The 16,429-nt window shown below is 41.3% G+C and overlaps 1 long non-coding RNA gene across 1 annotated transcript in view; it reads left to right on the top strand.

Annotated features, from left to right (window-relative positions):
- LOC122800101 overlaps window positions 1-16,429 on the top strand; it is a 321,903-nt gene that overhangs the window by 235,947 nt on the left and 69,527 nt on the right. The window lies entirely within an intron of this gene.

Raw genomic sequence — 16,429 nt, 5'->3', positions numbered from 1 at the left:
ACTACACCCCTGAGCCACACTGCAGACCATTGTCATGTGGCCTGATGCCAAGGTATACCTTTTACTTAGCTTTGTACAGCCTTCTGGCACAGTCAACCACTACACACCTGTGAAGCAATGCACCCCTACATGTCAGTACTGGCAAACCTGTGTCTGTGTATGTGTGGAGTATAATGCTTTGGATGCCAGTCACACTGACTACACCTCCCATTGGCATACTGAAGCATGCCTTCTGATGTCAGACACCTTGACATACCCTTTGCCCATATATCAGCCCAATAACCTCTGTGGTGCATGTGATACCTGCGTAATACTGTAGTGTAGTAGAATTCTAATCCTGACTCTGCCAACTGTGATAACGTATGTGAGTCCCTGAGAGAGTGTGGCTGTGTCGTCCTTGACACCTGTTCTTGTGGACAGGCACATGTACTACACCTACCTTATCCCTCCTTTATCACTGTTGCTGATGTCACTCACCGTCAAATATACCTTTGGACAGCTCTAGAACATGTAAGATCTGTGGTGCATGCAATAACTGCATAAAAATGTAATAGCAATACATAGGCAGGCAGGGGTTTGAAACTCTGTACTGGTAAGTGTGTGACACAAACATGCTTATATTTTACTCTCCTACCCCCTCCCTGTCTTACTTTGTCTCTGTCTGTCTCTCTCACTCCCTCTCTGGTGGATGTAGAGAAGTACACCTGCTTTGTTTAGGCAGCAGCTTGTGTTTTGTAAGTGATGCTCATAATCAGCTGATGGCCTGTGCACAAATTGCAGTCCCCCACTAGCTGATTGCATGTGGAACAGCTGTGGTAACATTCCCATAGCCAATTGCATGGAAAAACACTCCTATAACTAGGAACATCATGTTGGTGTTGGCCCTTTTCATTCACTGTAAGTAGGACTTTATGTCGGTGTTTGGCAAACAGCATCACAGATGGTAGTGGGATATACCTGTAACAACATACACTGTGGACACATGCTAACAAACAGGAGGGGGATGTTCCAGACATGACTACAGAATGTAAGTCTTGCTCTTCTGCATTTGAAGAATCTTGGTTTAACAGGGTTTGTGTGGATATGGCTGGTCTATATGATTTAATACCTGTCATGACAGTGTTATGTGGTTGAGGAAACTCCCACCTGTAGGGCTATCTGCAGACTGGCCAGTATTTGGAGTCTTATGTGTGTTGTGTTACTCACAGATTACCTATCATTAGAACTGCAGAAGCACAGTCTGAGGATTGCAGTCAGTACATGGTGACAGCCATGAGAGTTACTGACTTCATACCCCTCATAGGACATATGTCACAACAAACCCTGTTACACCAGTAAATGTATGAGGTTACCACAGCAACATGTCAATACTGGCCCTGTGTTTGAGCCTCCAGCCACAACTCCATCAACCTTTGTACATATGTCATGCAGTAAAAGGTGCATATGTTCAGTACACCATTATTTATTTACATCATACATAATAACAAGCCACTGATATATCAGACTGCTATTCATGTTATGTATGGTAGACGTTATATTTGAGGACAAAACCTGAACATTATGTCATAATGTGTACAGTAGTGAGGTCTGTGTACTTATGGTGATTGTCGACAGTGTGTGTATTGCGAGTATGTAATACACACATGTCCCATACCACAGTCAGGCACCAGAATACACTGTGTACTGGCCCACATGCAATCACACAAACACCCTGACATTCCACCATAATACTTACCTGTCCCTGGGTTTACAGAATGTCCCTAGTTTAAAACCTGTATGTCATTGCTTAACAGTACACACATACACACACACACTGACATTTCACCATAATACTTACCTGTCCCTGAGTTTACAGACTGTCCCTAGTTTATTCTGTTAAGTTCCCCATCCTGCATCAGTCTTGGATAATTACAGTCAATAATACCAATCATTAATGTATCATTCTTCTAATTGCCTAGAAAGTGATGACAAAACATGACTTGTTACTCCATTACCTCTTTGACTTGATTGGAGTCGTTTTTTTCAAAGCCTCCCTGATGTCATCCAGTGTTCACCTGGGTTTGTCCAGACATCTTGAGCATGGCCCCCATATGTTAGGGGCTACTACAGTCACTCAATAATGTCAAGCACTGGAGTGTCATACATAACTATTGTTCAGTAAATGCAAGGTCTGTTGCTCTATTAACTTTTTATGTGAACTACAGTAATATTTGGAAACACTCTCTGGTGTTGTCTAGTAATTCCCCAATGCATATGTAGTGCTGCATATGTGGTTATTCTTTCACCTTTCTGCTGATTGCAATTATAACAGTATCCCTGGTGTCTATTTTCCCTCCCATTGCATGTTCCATGCTACAGACCTTATTATACTATCAGCTGTCCTGAGATTACATGTCAGAAAAGTATTCTTGGTGCCTCGTGTCTGTCCATGTACTGCACAATTTCAAAGGGAAGTTGAGAGGTAAGAACAACCCCACACTCACACATGTGCATACATGGACACACATACAAACAAACACACACACATCCTACATACATCCTACATACATCAACCCCCTTCCACTCCACCAAATTGCACTCACAGACAAAATAACCCCTCCCCCCACACACACACACATACTTACAGGTGAGGTTGCACAAAGATATTACACACAGACCTCCCATTACCCATCTGTCAACATGCATGACATATGGCAGTCAACAGCATGCAGTGCAGCTATAGTCAGTCCCTGCTAACAGCATTATACATCTCTGTGATGCATAGGTTGTGTTAGTAGGTGATGCCCCTTCCCCTGGAACACACTGCACCCATGTGCACAGTATTGCTGTGCACCTGTTCAGCATCCTGGCATGTACTGTGCACCATACCTCACAGGTGTACACACCATTGCTGAATGTGTATTATTGTGTCAGTTATGTTTGCTCTGATGCTCACAGCCCCTATGTGTTTGTCCAACACATACCTGGGATGATATGTAGATAGATGTCATTTGTGAATGCCTGAATTCTTATTTACAGAACTCATCATCAGCAGTGCATGTATGGCTAATGCCATACAATTACACTGACAACCTTTAAACCTTACCATGGGTATGGGGAGTGCACACACCCTTATTGATATGATGCCCTCTTGCTTGATATGCCATGGGACCACATTACTGCATATGTTAACATTATACAAACCTGATATGTGACATATGACCTGTACAATCAAATGCCATGTCAAACAAATGTGTTAGTTGTGCAGATGCTGATTGAGATGCATACACTTTGTGGGTGCATATGTGTGCAAGCCCTTATCATGATGGTTTGTTGCACCTACTGTTACGTGTACTACAGCAGTCACTATTCCTGACAGGGGTATACTAGCATAGTCCATCTGCATTTGCCAGTATTTGGTCAGTCTGCCCTACAAATGTCCCCCAACTCTGCATGATTGCAAGGTCAACTCGTGCACATCCCTTGGAGGTCACACAGCGCTGTCACTATTGCTGTGGAGTCAGGGTTATATCTGCCACAGTTCCCGACCTTGACTGTGTGCAGATACAGCCATTTGTAGTATCCTTTGGATCTCTGCTTCAGTGCACTGTTGTGTCATGATGACACACCCTCCCCACCCTCAGACTTTTTGCAGATGCTTGACAACTATGGCCTACACATGTGTGTCATTTTTCAGCATCCCACAGACTGAACACCATGTGTACCAGCCTAGTCCTAGCTAATGAATGGCAAACATACAGGTGGACATTTGCACTGACAAGATACAGATGGGGATGGTGGACCTGAGGTGGGGTGAGTTGTTGGTTGTGTAACACATGTATCTTAATTGATACTGTCTGTAGGTTTCCAACGTGGTCTTGGTAGACCAGTACACATTGCAATGCATGCCTGATGTTGTGGTCCCCACACATATTGTGGGGTAGGGTCCATATATATGTGGGCTACAGCTGGACAAAACGTGTGCCCTAGTGCAGTCCAGAGGTCAGTGTATGTAACACTGTTATATGCCCCTGTAAGTCAGTCAATGGGGGAGGGGTATGCACCATATATAGCCTAAGCTGTTACAGCATGTGAGGAATATCAATAGTAAGGCACCTTAAGGTATACGGCTGTACATTTTCATACATTTCACCTTGGGGACATTGGTGGCCTAGTGCTTACTGTCATACAGACTGTTCTGTTTGTCAGTGTGATAGTGATGTTTTAAGTTAAGCATTGTTATGTAACCGATACATCCTCATTGTGACAACTTCATTCTTTTTTCCTAGGGGTTGAGTACAGAGTGTAATTGGAGGCTGCTGAACTACATCTGCATTACTTACTGTTCATTGATTGTTATCCTCTGGCCCAGTCTTTCTTTACTGTTGTACTACTTGAAGGCCTTGGCCTGGACAGCAGCATATGTTATGCTTTCGGATTACTGTATAGAATGATCTGCTTGAGAGTTGCATTACTCAGTTAGTATGTATTTCAAACACCTAACAGCTATATGACATGGCATATAAAACTGTAATAGTACACAAATAAACATTTCTTATGTATGCAAACCTGTGTGTGGTGTCATATCCTTTGACTTCTCTGTGGGTATATGTTTCATGCAATAAATGTCTTTTGTATGACAGAATTATACACTGTCCATTTTAAAAAGTGGCTACTGTAGGAATACTGGCTGTTCAATATGCTGTGCACCCTCTAGATATGTATCTTCCTATACATATCTATATGTAGTAATATATGTATATGTGTGTGTATGTGTATATACACACATATATATATATATATATATATATATATATATATATATATATATATATATATATATATATGTATGTGCATATATGTATCATTGGAATGTTTATTGCTTCCATATTATACATTCCCTATGGTAGTCAGACTGTACTGCATGATATGTTATTGATACCATCCTGACATCATACAGGTGGGATGGATTACTGTTAGCTTCTTGTGGTTATGTTGTGTAGGGTCCTGGGTATGAGACTTGCAGGTGTTTGTATTGTATTACAAGGCAGATCTGTTTGGCTGTGGGGGAGGGGATGATATCAATAATTACAAGAGGTACTTAGCTTGGGCCCCCTCAACCCCATTAACGGTGCCTTTGGTCATATATGTATTTGTATATAAAATCAGATATATATTGCTCTATATATATATATATATATATATATATATATATAGAGAGAGAGAGAGAGAGAGAGATGTATACACACACACACACACACACACATACACACACATACACACACATACATCTACATGTATAAATACATTTCCTGTACTGTTGAATGATTGTGCTGGATGACATGTTTGTGAAAACATCATGGTTATGTATATCTGACATGGCTTAGTGGTAAATCACTTCGGCTATGGTGTCCAGGGTCCTGGGTTCAAAACTTGCAAAGGCTGATTATTTTGTTGCTGGGCAGAACAAGGGCCGTTGGATACAGAGTGATTAAGGCACTTTTAAGCAGTTGTAAGCAGGTTTGCACGACAGTAAGCAATGCTAACTGCCAGTTAAAGTTTCTTATACTCAGCTTCTAATTTGCTTAACCTGTGCAGGCATTGCTTACCCCTGTGCAAACAAGCTTAAACCCGCTTACTGGTGCTTAAAAGTGCTTACTCCTGCTTACCCCTGTGCTAATTTCTTTAAAAGAAAAGAAAAAGGGCTGATAGGAAAGTGGTTAAAAAGGGGCACAAAGAGGGAAAGACAGTAAGGAAAATAGTTATGGATGTGCAGGGCGGGTGTCGGGAAGGTCCATAGCTGTCCATTTCTTCTACAGCAACAGTTGTGCATATACACTGATTTGGAGGTAGATTTGGACACTTATACCCCTGAGAGACGGGTGAGGACAACAATAATATGTTGTTAACCCAGTTAGACCAGATTGCATGTGTCCAGTGGACACGTGTGCAAAATGGACAGCTATGAATGGGGCGAGATTTTTTTTGGGGGGGGACAGATTGCCCTTTTTTTTAAGGTGAGAGTGGGATGTTGGAGAGGGATAGTAGGTATATTTGGGGAGGTAGGTTGGGTAGAAAGACAGACAAGACAACATACAGGGGCAGTATATGACACATGTGGGGAGTAAACACCTTGGATGGGGAGGGGTGTTTGGAAGTCAGAAGCCCATGAGCCCCCTAATGGAAACAGTGGGACTGAGGTCCCCACCCATGGGCAGTCACCAATGCACCTTCATGGCCCAAAGGTGGTTGTGCTGGGGGCTAAGTAGGAGGGGCAGGCTGACCCTCTAGATGCACCACTTGGCCCTAAAGCTGGCTTAGCAGATCTCTGAATTCCCTGTGGAGCTCGCTACACACCAGACCCCGGACCTGATGATGGGTGACAGTATCCTGTCTGCACCCGCTCCCGGGGGGGGGGGCATCCCATCCCCTGAGGCAGTTCTACCCAAAGATTGTGCATCTGATTAAGTTTATACTGTTTAAACGAAAGTGCTTACATTTTTTATTTTCACTTCTACATTAAAAGTTTAGCTTTTTACATCATGCTTTGGTCTTGGTGTTTGTTGGAACCTAACCTGCCAGCTTGTACACACTAACTTCTGGTTAAATATGCTTACAGGGAATTAGCTTCACAATTGCTTCACCTGTGTGCACATTGCTTATCCCCACCCAAACAGGCTTAAACCCACTTACTACTGCTTAAAACTGCTTATTCCCACTTACCCCCACACTAATTTAGACAGAAATGAAACATGACTCTTGGGGAAGTGGTAGATTTGGACACTCTGTGGATTTATCATTCATTACACATTATACCTTAATTTCATATCCCTCATTCATGTGTACATATACTGTATGGGGCACTTGTGTTTATCTGTGGATTTTACCACATTATTATAACGACACCTCACATCTGCACTTAATGCTGTACTTCAGTTCACAGATATATGCTATTTTGCAGATTATACAGCAAAACATGTTCATAAAGTGATTTCACAGGGAAAATGGAATTTACTACAGTGAGAATCAAACCAGGAATGACTGCTTGCAAAGTGAACGCTCTGACCACTGCTTTATTGCAGTACTGCTTCAGTTGCCTGTATCTTGCTATTTAAGCTACAGTATGCGTAGCTAAGCAGTGGGCAAACCCAGGCACCTATGGTTAAATTTAATCTGGTTGATAAAAAAAATTCTCTACTGCTATTTTCTCTGGGAAGGGACAGATTTCACTTATCGCTGTGGATTCTTTTTTCAGATAGGGTTTGAAACAATTATCATATTTTGAAATTTGTATTTACTTATGTGGATAACAACCATCCACTGAAACATAACTCGTAATTGGTAGAAATAATTATCTGTTTGCATTTGTTTATTGGGAATTGCTACCATATCATAGAACATTTTTCAGTGATGGCTCAGGGAGAATAACTCAAGAAAAATTATACAATACTACAAAAAACACATTCACTAGATAGCAATACAGCAAGAAAAACACTACCATTTCATAGTGCAAAATATAAACATAGATGAGCACAAGGCAAACAAAAAGGATTATGGCCAGGTCATCGATTATAACCCGCTTATTATGTGTTCACCTCCAGAGTGAAGCTCAGTGAGACGATCATAATTCTTTGCAGTGTATGGAGCTTTATCTGCTCCACATACTAATAGTTATGGGGGGGGGGGATTGCTAAGTTTGTTCCTGGCATTCAGCACTGTAAAACACCTAGATATAGCTATCAGAAAGGTAGTGTAACGTATTCTGTTATGTTTAAACTTACCTTGATATCTTTCAACTGTCTATATTTTTATAGGGCATCCAAATTATTGCTTCATATTTTTGGTCTGTTCCTCATAAAACGTGGTTTTCAGAAGAACCACAGAGGCTTGACATCACTAAATAATGACATACATTTGAGCATCAGTATTTTTCAGATTATGCAGGCAACTCTCTTAAGTTTAGCAGATAGAAACACAAGTTTTGTGCTGCCCTGTCATTTGGTAATCAGTACAGGCAGATTTTACTGCCTAGCATGGAACCTGACCTTAACACCTTTCACAGGAGGTGCTTAACATTTTTAAGGTCGGGTCACACTCCATTCTGGTGCTTAACTGGTTTGTCTTTTTCTGAATATTGAAGTGTAATCAGATCACTCCATGCACAAGTGTATTAGGAGCAGACAAACTACAAAGATCATGTTATGCAGAATATCTGGTGTATGTAGAAGACCAGTATAAAGCAAACACCACCCATGCCTGTAGGAGAAGAACAAATATAAGCACTTCTCATTGCCACTGACTTTGACTCTCCTTATTGCCTTACTCCCATACCTACCTGGATTCCTGCTCTTCCATTAGTATGGAACATGATTCAAAAGAGGTTGAAAGTAAGACATAGTGAGAGGGAAAGAGAGAGAGATGCCACAGTTAAGCACCAGATTATAAACATGTTTTTTTAGAAAGCTCTTGAAAGAGTTTGTTTTAGGAGGTTGCTGGATGAAAGGAGGAAGGAGACTTCTCCACAGCTCTGACAAAAATGTAGACAAAGTATGACACAGAAGTGATTGTAGGATGATGGTGTACATGTGAGCTGTAAGAGATCTAAGATTTCAAAATGGTGTATACCATGTTAACCACAATGCCTCTTCATTAACAAATCAGGGTCCTAAATCATAAAATTATCTAGACAGTCTCAAAGCCTTGTCCTTCTTAGTATCATTCAGTCTACCTTGTTCCTGTCAGACCTGTTAAACATTTGCAGGTCTGATGGTAGCATGAACACCTGCTCAAGGAATCTCAATTACTTTTGCAATATAAATAGAACACAGAAGCATAGCTGGTTCAACCAGCTCCCCTTGCTGGTACTATGAGCCAGTGCTCCACCACCTTAGCTCTTCAAGTGAAGAGCAAAAAAATAAATAAATAAATCACTTCACTGTAATAAGCTGAATGACACATTGGAAGAGATCAGCTTATTACAGGTAGAACTATGCCCCCTCCCAGCTCTTCCACTGAAGAGTACAAAAAAGGGACATTCCTTCTACTGCCAAACTAACCAAGTGATCGGGTGTACAACATGCCTCCCCTCCCTCCTGTCCCAACCATTTAAGTCCCATTTCTGTGGCCTGCCCCCAATCCTCCTTCAACATAAGTTCCTCTTTTAAACATTAGCAAGCAGTTACTACAGTTTATACCTTGCCTGCACAGAGTACTACAGAGCTTATGCTTTAGTTAGAAAAAAAATAATTTCTACTTTTAAAACTGTAGCAAACTGCTTGCTACAAATATAGGCAAGCAGTTGCTACAGCTTATACCCTGTCTGCTACAGTGCTCAGGTTTTGATTAAAACAAAAAATAATCTTTTTTTTATATATACCTTTAAACTGTAGCAAACTGCTTGGTAGCTTGCTGCTCAGCATTGACTGCAAATGTAATACTGGCTTTTAAAAGCCATAGAAAATATATAAACTCCAGATCGCTAAAGGCTGCTCAACCAAACAAAAATATTTAGAAAACAAGCAGAGCTAGGCCACCACAGAGAAACAGCTATTTTTATGCTGTTTTATTAGTCAATAAATATTTCTCTGTGGTGGCCTAGCTCTACTTATTTTCTAAAGGCTTTTAAAAGCTGGTATTGCATTAAAGAAAGATAGGGATCGACTGATCATGCCCCCCAACACTTTGTGCCCTGGGTAGTTGTCCCTCTTGCCTCACCTTAGCTATGCTACTGATAGAACATGTTGGAGGGATAGGTATGTATCACAGAGATTACTTCTTCTATTGAATCATCTGCCACTTCACATAAAGATACCCAGACAGTTCCAATAGTAGTAGGAGCAACAGGTATTATAAAAAAGAATTTACATTCGTATTTAGATATGTTACAAATACATGTAACCCCATACGAATTGCAGAAGGAGTCATTACTGGGTGCATTGTGGGTGCTGCAAAGAGCACTTTTGGTTGACATCAAAGACTGAAACAATACTAATTGCATGAACTTTAATCACACTTTGACTTAAGAAAGTGTCCATTCCCGTCATGGTATTAGAAACCCAAAATACTTGGAGAAATTAAAAAGGGAAGTACTTCTCTTACTCTGTTCAAACATAACTGGATGAATGGATGGGAAACCATAAAGTTATCCCCTATTTGGCACCCATTTCCCTCATTGATAGAGGCAGCCAGTTATTGTCCCAGCATATCCTTGTTCTGCTTGTCCCTGAATTATTTGTATACAAAATATAAAGGCTATAAACTACCAAAGGAGTGTAAGACTAGGCTTCTTAAAATCCTCACAGATCAATAAATAGCCTATTAAGTACCTATGAATCTATAAACTTATGCACCTATTAATAGGGAGTTGACTGCAGGCCACTGAATATAACAGGGAAGGAGAATTTATGTGGGTCTAAGCTACTTCAGTTCCAGATATGTGGGAATTTCAGCTCATCCAGAGTATTTTATTAAAGACAATGCAGTAATTGGTTCTTGCCATGTGCCTTTTTTAATTTAATGTACCGGTAGAGTGAAGGTAATGAAGAACACTGGTGGAGTATAAGAAGACAGGGAGCAGGTATGTAGAAGCTGCAGAGATCTTATCACAATCAATCATGATTTGTCTTGCTCCATGTAAAAGTCCAAGTTTCTGATCTGTGTAGAGTAAAGCTAATTTGACTTGAAAGTTAAATGCAAGTTCATTGTCAATCATGATTCCTAGTAGTTTACAAAAAGAATGGTTCCAGTTGGATTTTCATCATGAGATAGTTTTATTTTCTGAAAATAGTTATGGAAAAGTATGGCAACATATGACTTTTGTTGGCAAGATGCTGAAGAGGTGTGAATAGTTGTATAGTTAGCTCTTGGTCTGGGAGAAACAGTTGTATAATTCTAAGGATATTTCAGAGAGACAGGGCAATATGCAGAAGTGTGGGCTTACATGGATATTTAGAAAACTTTGGAGGACTATTTTGGACTGACATGGTATTCATAAAGATGGTGAAGATGATGGATCCAGTCAAAGGCCCCTGAAGAAACACCTTGGTTGATTAACTGGGGGGAGAGGGAGGTTTCATCCACCTATTGAGCTACTTGTGACTTTTTCAGTAGGTCAGTGGAAACCACTGAAATGAGTGTAGAGAAATTCTGCAATGTATAAGGTGGTACAAAAGGAGTTGGTGATTAATAAGTGAAATGCTTTTGATAAGTCAGGGAAATTGTATCAGTGCAGATCCTCAGACTGAGCTATTATGTATATAGTTGATGAATTGAGCTAGTGTTGTTTTGTCACATAACCAAGATAAAAACATTTTGAGAAAATGAAAGAAGGTTGTAGGCTCTAAAATGATATGAGTTGTCTACAGATGCACTTTTCAAGGATATTTGATAGATATGAGAGAAGAACATTTTTTGAGAGAACAATTGAGCAAAAATTGTTAAAGGTACATAATGGCTCACCTCTGTGTAGGGGATAAACAATGTCACTTTTCCATAGTACAAGCAATTTATGAATATAGTGGCCAAACATTTGATAGTTTCTGCTGTAAGTTTTTAGTATCCTTGCTGAAAACTCTCAGCTGAGGGCTGTCAAGTGATTATTTTTTAAGTTTCAGGATGAGGGATGATGAGACCATACCTGGGATTGCTGGTGGTTGACATTCAGTGGGCAAGGTAGAAGTCCTCACTGATGGCAGGATTGAAGCAACTAGGATAACATTTTTAAAATAGTGGCTGGATTGCTCTGTCAATTACAAGCAGGTATAATGTGGGAAAGAGTTTAGCTGGGCTGTTTTACATGAACACAGTTGCTTTGAAAGACAGTCTCATAATTTCTTTGCATGGCTATGACAAACAACCTGCTGCATTAGGAAGAAATTCAACTTGCTGATTTAGAGCACAGTTTTGACACTATTTTTGCAGCACTTCATATTCTGCTTGACAGCGAAGGGATGATTTTTTTTTCTTTTTGACAAATAATCTACATACACAATCTCCTTGAGTCATTAGAGATTTCTTTTCATGAGATAACTCTGGGACAGACTGGGCTTTTATTTGATAATGCCTATTAGGTGTCATTCTTTTCAGTATAGAGAGGAAGACATGGCTGAAGAACAGGAAACAGAAGGATAGTCTAGGGGCGGGTGATGCAGATACGTCCAACTAATTTGTCTTTGTGCAGAGCTGACACAAGATGAGTTAAATAATTTAATGTCATTGGTGGTCTATAGCAGTATATTCTGGATTTTACTGTGGAACCAGTAGCTGAATACTGGAAAGTAATCACAGGTGGATTCTGAGATGGTGCCTAGAGAAGATATGACTGGGGAAGAGGTAAGTATCAAACCATAGATGTGAATGTGGCAAGAGGTAAATATCGAGCCATAGATATGAATGGGGCAAGAGGTAAGTATCAAACCATAGATATGAATGGGGCAAGTGGTAAGTACTGAACCATAAATATGAATGGCGCAAGAGGTAAGTATCAAACCATAGATATGAATGGGGTGAGAGGTAAGTATCGAGACATAGGTATGAATGGGGCAAGAGTTAAATATCAAACCATAGATATGAATGGGGCAAGAGGTAAGTATCAAACCATAAGTATGACTGGGGAAGAAGTGTCAAACCATAGATGCAAATGGGGCAAGAGGTAAGTATCAAACCATAGATATGAATGGGGCAAGAGGTAAGTATCAAACCATAGATGTGACTTGAGAAGAGGTAAGTATCAAACTAGAGATATGAATGGGGGAAGAGATAAGTATCAAACCACAGATATGAATGGGGCAAGAAGTAAGTACCAAACCATAGATATGAATGAGGCAAGAGGTAAGTATTGAGCCAGGTTTGAGTCATGATACTTGCTACAGTGGATATAAAAAGTTTACATACCCCTGTTAAAATGCCAGGTTTTTGTGATATAAAAATGAGACCACAAATCATTTCAAAACTTTTCCCACCTTTAATGTGACCTATAACCTGTACAATTCAATTGAAAAAGAAACAAATCTATTAGAGGAAAAAATATAAAAAAATAAAAAAAATGTGCAATAAGCTGGTTGCATAAGTGTGCACATCCTTAAACTAATAGGTTCATAGGTGTGTATACTAGGCTAATGGCCCTGGGGCCTTTACAAGCCTAGCCCATAGGATTACCCTGGCATCATGCCACCTGACCTTAGTTCCCAGTGCCTCTGTCAAGTAAAGCCACTGGAGTGATCCCTGGGGATAGTTTTCTATTTCCCATCCACTCATCAAGATTTCTCTTGAAGAGGGTCAGTGAGGTGCTCTGCTTGACATGCATGGGAAGTCTATTCCCTAGCATCGGCAGTCTCTGGGTTATGAACCTGTCCCTCCAGCATGTTCTGTTGATTGTGATAATGAGGTTGAGGTCTCTGGAGTGTGTGGTGTGAAGGGATTGGGATTTCTTTAGATGTAGCATTTCTAACAGAGCTGGAACAGACATGGCTTTGTAAGTCAAGCAGAGATCACCTCTAAGTAGGCGATATGAGACAGAGAATAGTTGGAGTTTTTTTAGTCTGTCCATATCGGACAAATGTTTAAGGCCTAGGATCCTATTTGTGAGGTACCTTTGTGGCCTTTCCAGTTGTTGCAGGTGTTTAGTGAGGTACATGCCAAATGGGGCATTGTACTCAATAACTGGCCTAATGAGGGAAGAGTAGAGGGAGACAATGACCTCTTTCTTCCTGGATACAAAACCCTTAGTAATGAGATGTGCCACATAGAAGAACTTTCTGATCACAGTGGCAATGTGGTGGTCAAAAGAGAGGTTGCTATCAACCTGCGTTCCCAGATCTCTTATAATGCCTTCTGTGTTCAGTGGACTACTATCAATGTGGTAATTCATGGGAACCAGGTTTTTCTCCAAAAGGGCTGACAACACATTTTTTTGGCATTGAGCTTAAGGCCATGGTTCTGACACCAGTCACTGGTCTCAGTGAGGCCTTTCTGTAGGATGTCATCATCACTTGGAGAGTTAATAATAGCTCCCAACTTGCAATCATCTGCGAACTTTGTCAGCCAGAGTCCCTTCGTATTGGCCTGGACTTCAGAGAAGTAGATACCAAGCAGGAGAGGAGCCAGGACCGAACCATGTGGGACTCCACTCATGACTGGTCGGCAGTCTGACTTGGAGTCAGCTATTTTCACACTGTGGGTTCTACCTATGAGCCAGTTTGCAACCCACCTAGTGATATAGGGGTTGATGCCTAGCTTAGTGAGTTTTTCTTTGATTCCTGAGTGGAGAATGGTATCAAAGGCCTTAACCAGATCAAGGTAGGCTGTATGAACCACCTTGCCTTCATCCACAGCTCTGGTGACTGACACAAAGAAGTTGACCAAGTTGAGCAGACATGATCTACCCTTCACAAAACCAAACTGTATGGGGTCCAGAATTTGGAGATTCCCTATATCCTTCTTTATTAGGTCCATGATGATGTGTTCCATTGCTTTGCATATCAAACTTGTCAGGATAATAGTTCCCAGGGTATGTAGTCATTCCTCCTTTGTGGAGAGGAATGAATGTAGCAGTGTGCCATTCAGTAGGGACAAAGCCTCTGGTGAGGATGTAGTTGAACAGGGCACACAGGTGAGGTGCCAGTTCACTCTGTAGTTCATGTAGAACACAGCCAGGGATATTGTCAGGTCCCATAAAAGCTGTATTCGTGGCCTTGGACAGTCCTGTTTTAACCTATGCAGCAGTAATACTGGGTGCCTGGCAATCTACTGGTATTGTGACTGGTCCCTTGGGGGGATAAATTTGGTACTGGATCTGTCGGCCAGTATACTGGCAATATCTGTTGGCTCGGTATAGCAGGTACCACTGTGCAGTAGCTCAGAGCAAATCTGGGTATTGCCATGGAGATTCTTTACAAAACTATAGAAGGCCTTGTGGTTGTCTTTACTACCTGCTGCAATTGTGTTTTCATAGCTAGCTTTAGAGGATTTGATGAGGGGTCTCAACTTTTTATTGAGGCTAATAAGGGAGTTTTTCCATTCGTGGGACTTCACCTTATTCCATATCAGTTTCCTCCTTCTGTTGTAGAGTTTGTTTATAGCAGGGGACCACCAGACTGGCTCTGTTGGGTATGGCAAGATCCATGCATTTGTGTACATGTTCATGCATTGGTGTATGATTCAGCAGTCATGCAACTGATCTCCATTTGCATGGGTGCAGTGAAGTTAGCCACCTCTGTTTTTAGGAGCCCAAAGTTAGCTTTGGAGAAGTTTTTCATGGTGGTTATCTTTGCGGGGGGAGTGGGAGGGATGTGGATCTCCAAGGTGATTAGTTTGTGATCAGATCTAACCAAGGAGGAGTTGACTACTGGTGTAGAGCAATGATCACCCATGTTAGTAATGACCAGGTCAAGGATGTTGCTACCTCTAGTGGGGGTAAGAACAAGCTGGTCCAGGGCATTGGAATTAATGAATTCCAGGAAACGTTGGGCAAGTGTATTGGTACATGATAGTTTTCCCAGTTAATGGAGGGGTAGTTTAAGTCACCCAGTATGAGAGTGTTAAGTTGGACCCTAATTATATTCTCCAGGTTGCTTAGGAATGTGGAGTGTGAGTCTTTGGACATGGTTGGGGACTTATAGCAGGCTATGACCTGAATCGCTGCCTTACCCAATGTTAGCTGCACCTGAAGTATCTCAGATGCGTTATGTTGGGCTACTAGTCTGGAGGTTTGTGCATCCTTTATGAATATGGAAACACCACCACCTTTGGAGCTTCGGTGTGGAATGAGTTATAGCCTGGTAGTGCAGGGGTGCTTTTTGTTGCCTTGAGCCAGGTCTCTGTTACAGCACAAATGTTGATGTTCTCCATTTTAAGGAGTACTTCGAGCGAGTGCATTTTGAGATTTAGACTTCTAGCATTGAGCAGCATGACCCTCAGATTGCATTTGTTTGTAGCTGTTACAGTGGTAATTTGGTCTTTGGAACACTGCCTAAAAAGGCACTATAGGGGTGGCAAGAGCCTTGGCCAGTATCCAGAAGCCCAGGCATGACAGATGCAGGCCATTTCTGGCAAAGCACCAAGGTCTGTCAGTCATATCATCCCAGGCAGACAGATACTGGATCCCCTTAGAATGACACCAGAAACTTAGCCAGTTGTTGAAATCAATCGTTTTCTGTTTGTACTGTGGTATTCTGGGTGATGGTGGGATGCTGCTCAGGGCTAGGGTCATACGCGCCTGGGCTACATAATCCGAGAGCTCCTCCATGTCTCTTTTCATGTAGTCCAGGGAGGTACGTCTCAGGTCATTCACACCCACATGTACAATGACAGAGTCATATTTGTACCTGTTGTTGAGGGACCTGTGTGCATGTGTTATGTGGCAGATCCTGGTGCCTGACAGGCAGCTGACTGTTACTTTCTCCTTATTCAACCTACTGAGTGGGATACCAGTGTGCCTCACTATTGAGTCACC

The sequence above is a fragment of the Protopterus annectens genome, chromosome 1.part0 (genome assembly GCF_019279795.1).
Source record: "Protopterus annectens isolate FY-2018-M chromosome 1.part0, PAN1.0, whole genome shotgun sequence".
NCBI lineage: Eukaryota > Metazoa > Chordata > Ceratodontiformes > Protopteridae > Protopterus > Protopterus annectens.
Note: the sequence above shows the minus strand (reverse complement) of the source record. Positions and strands in the feature narration are given on the sequence as shown.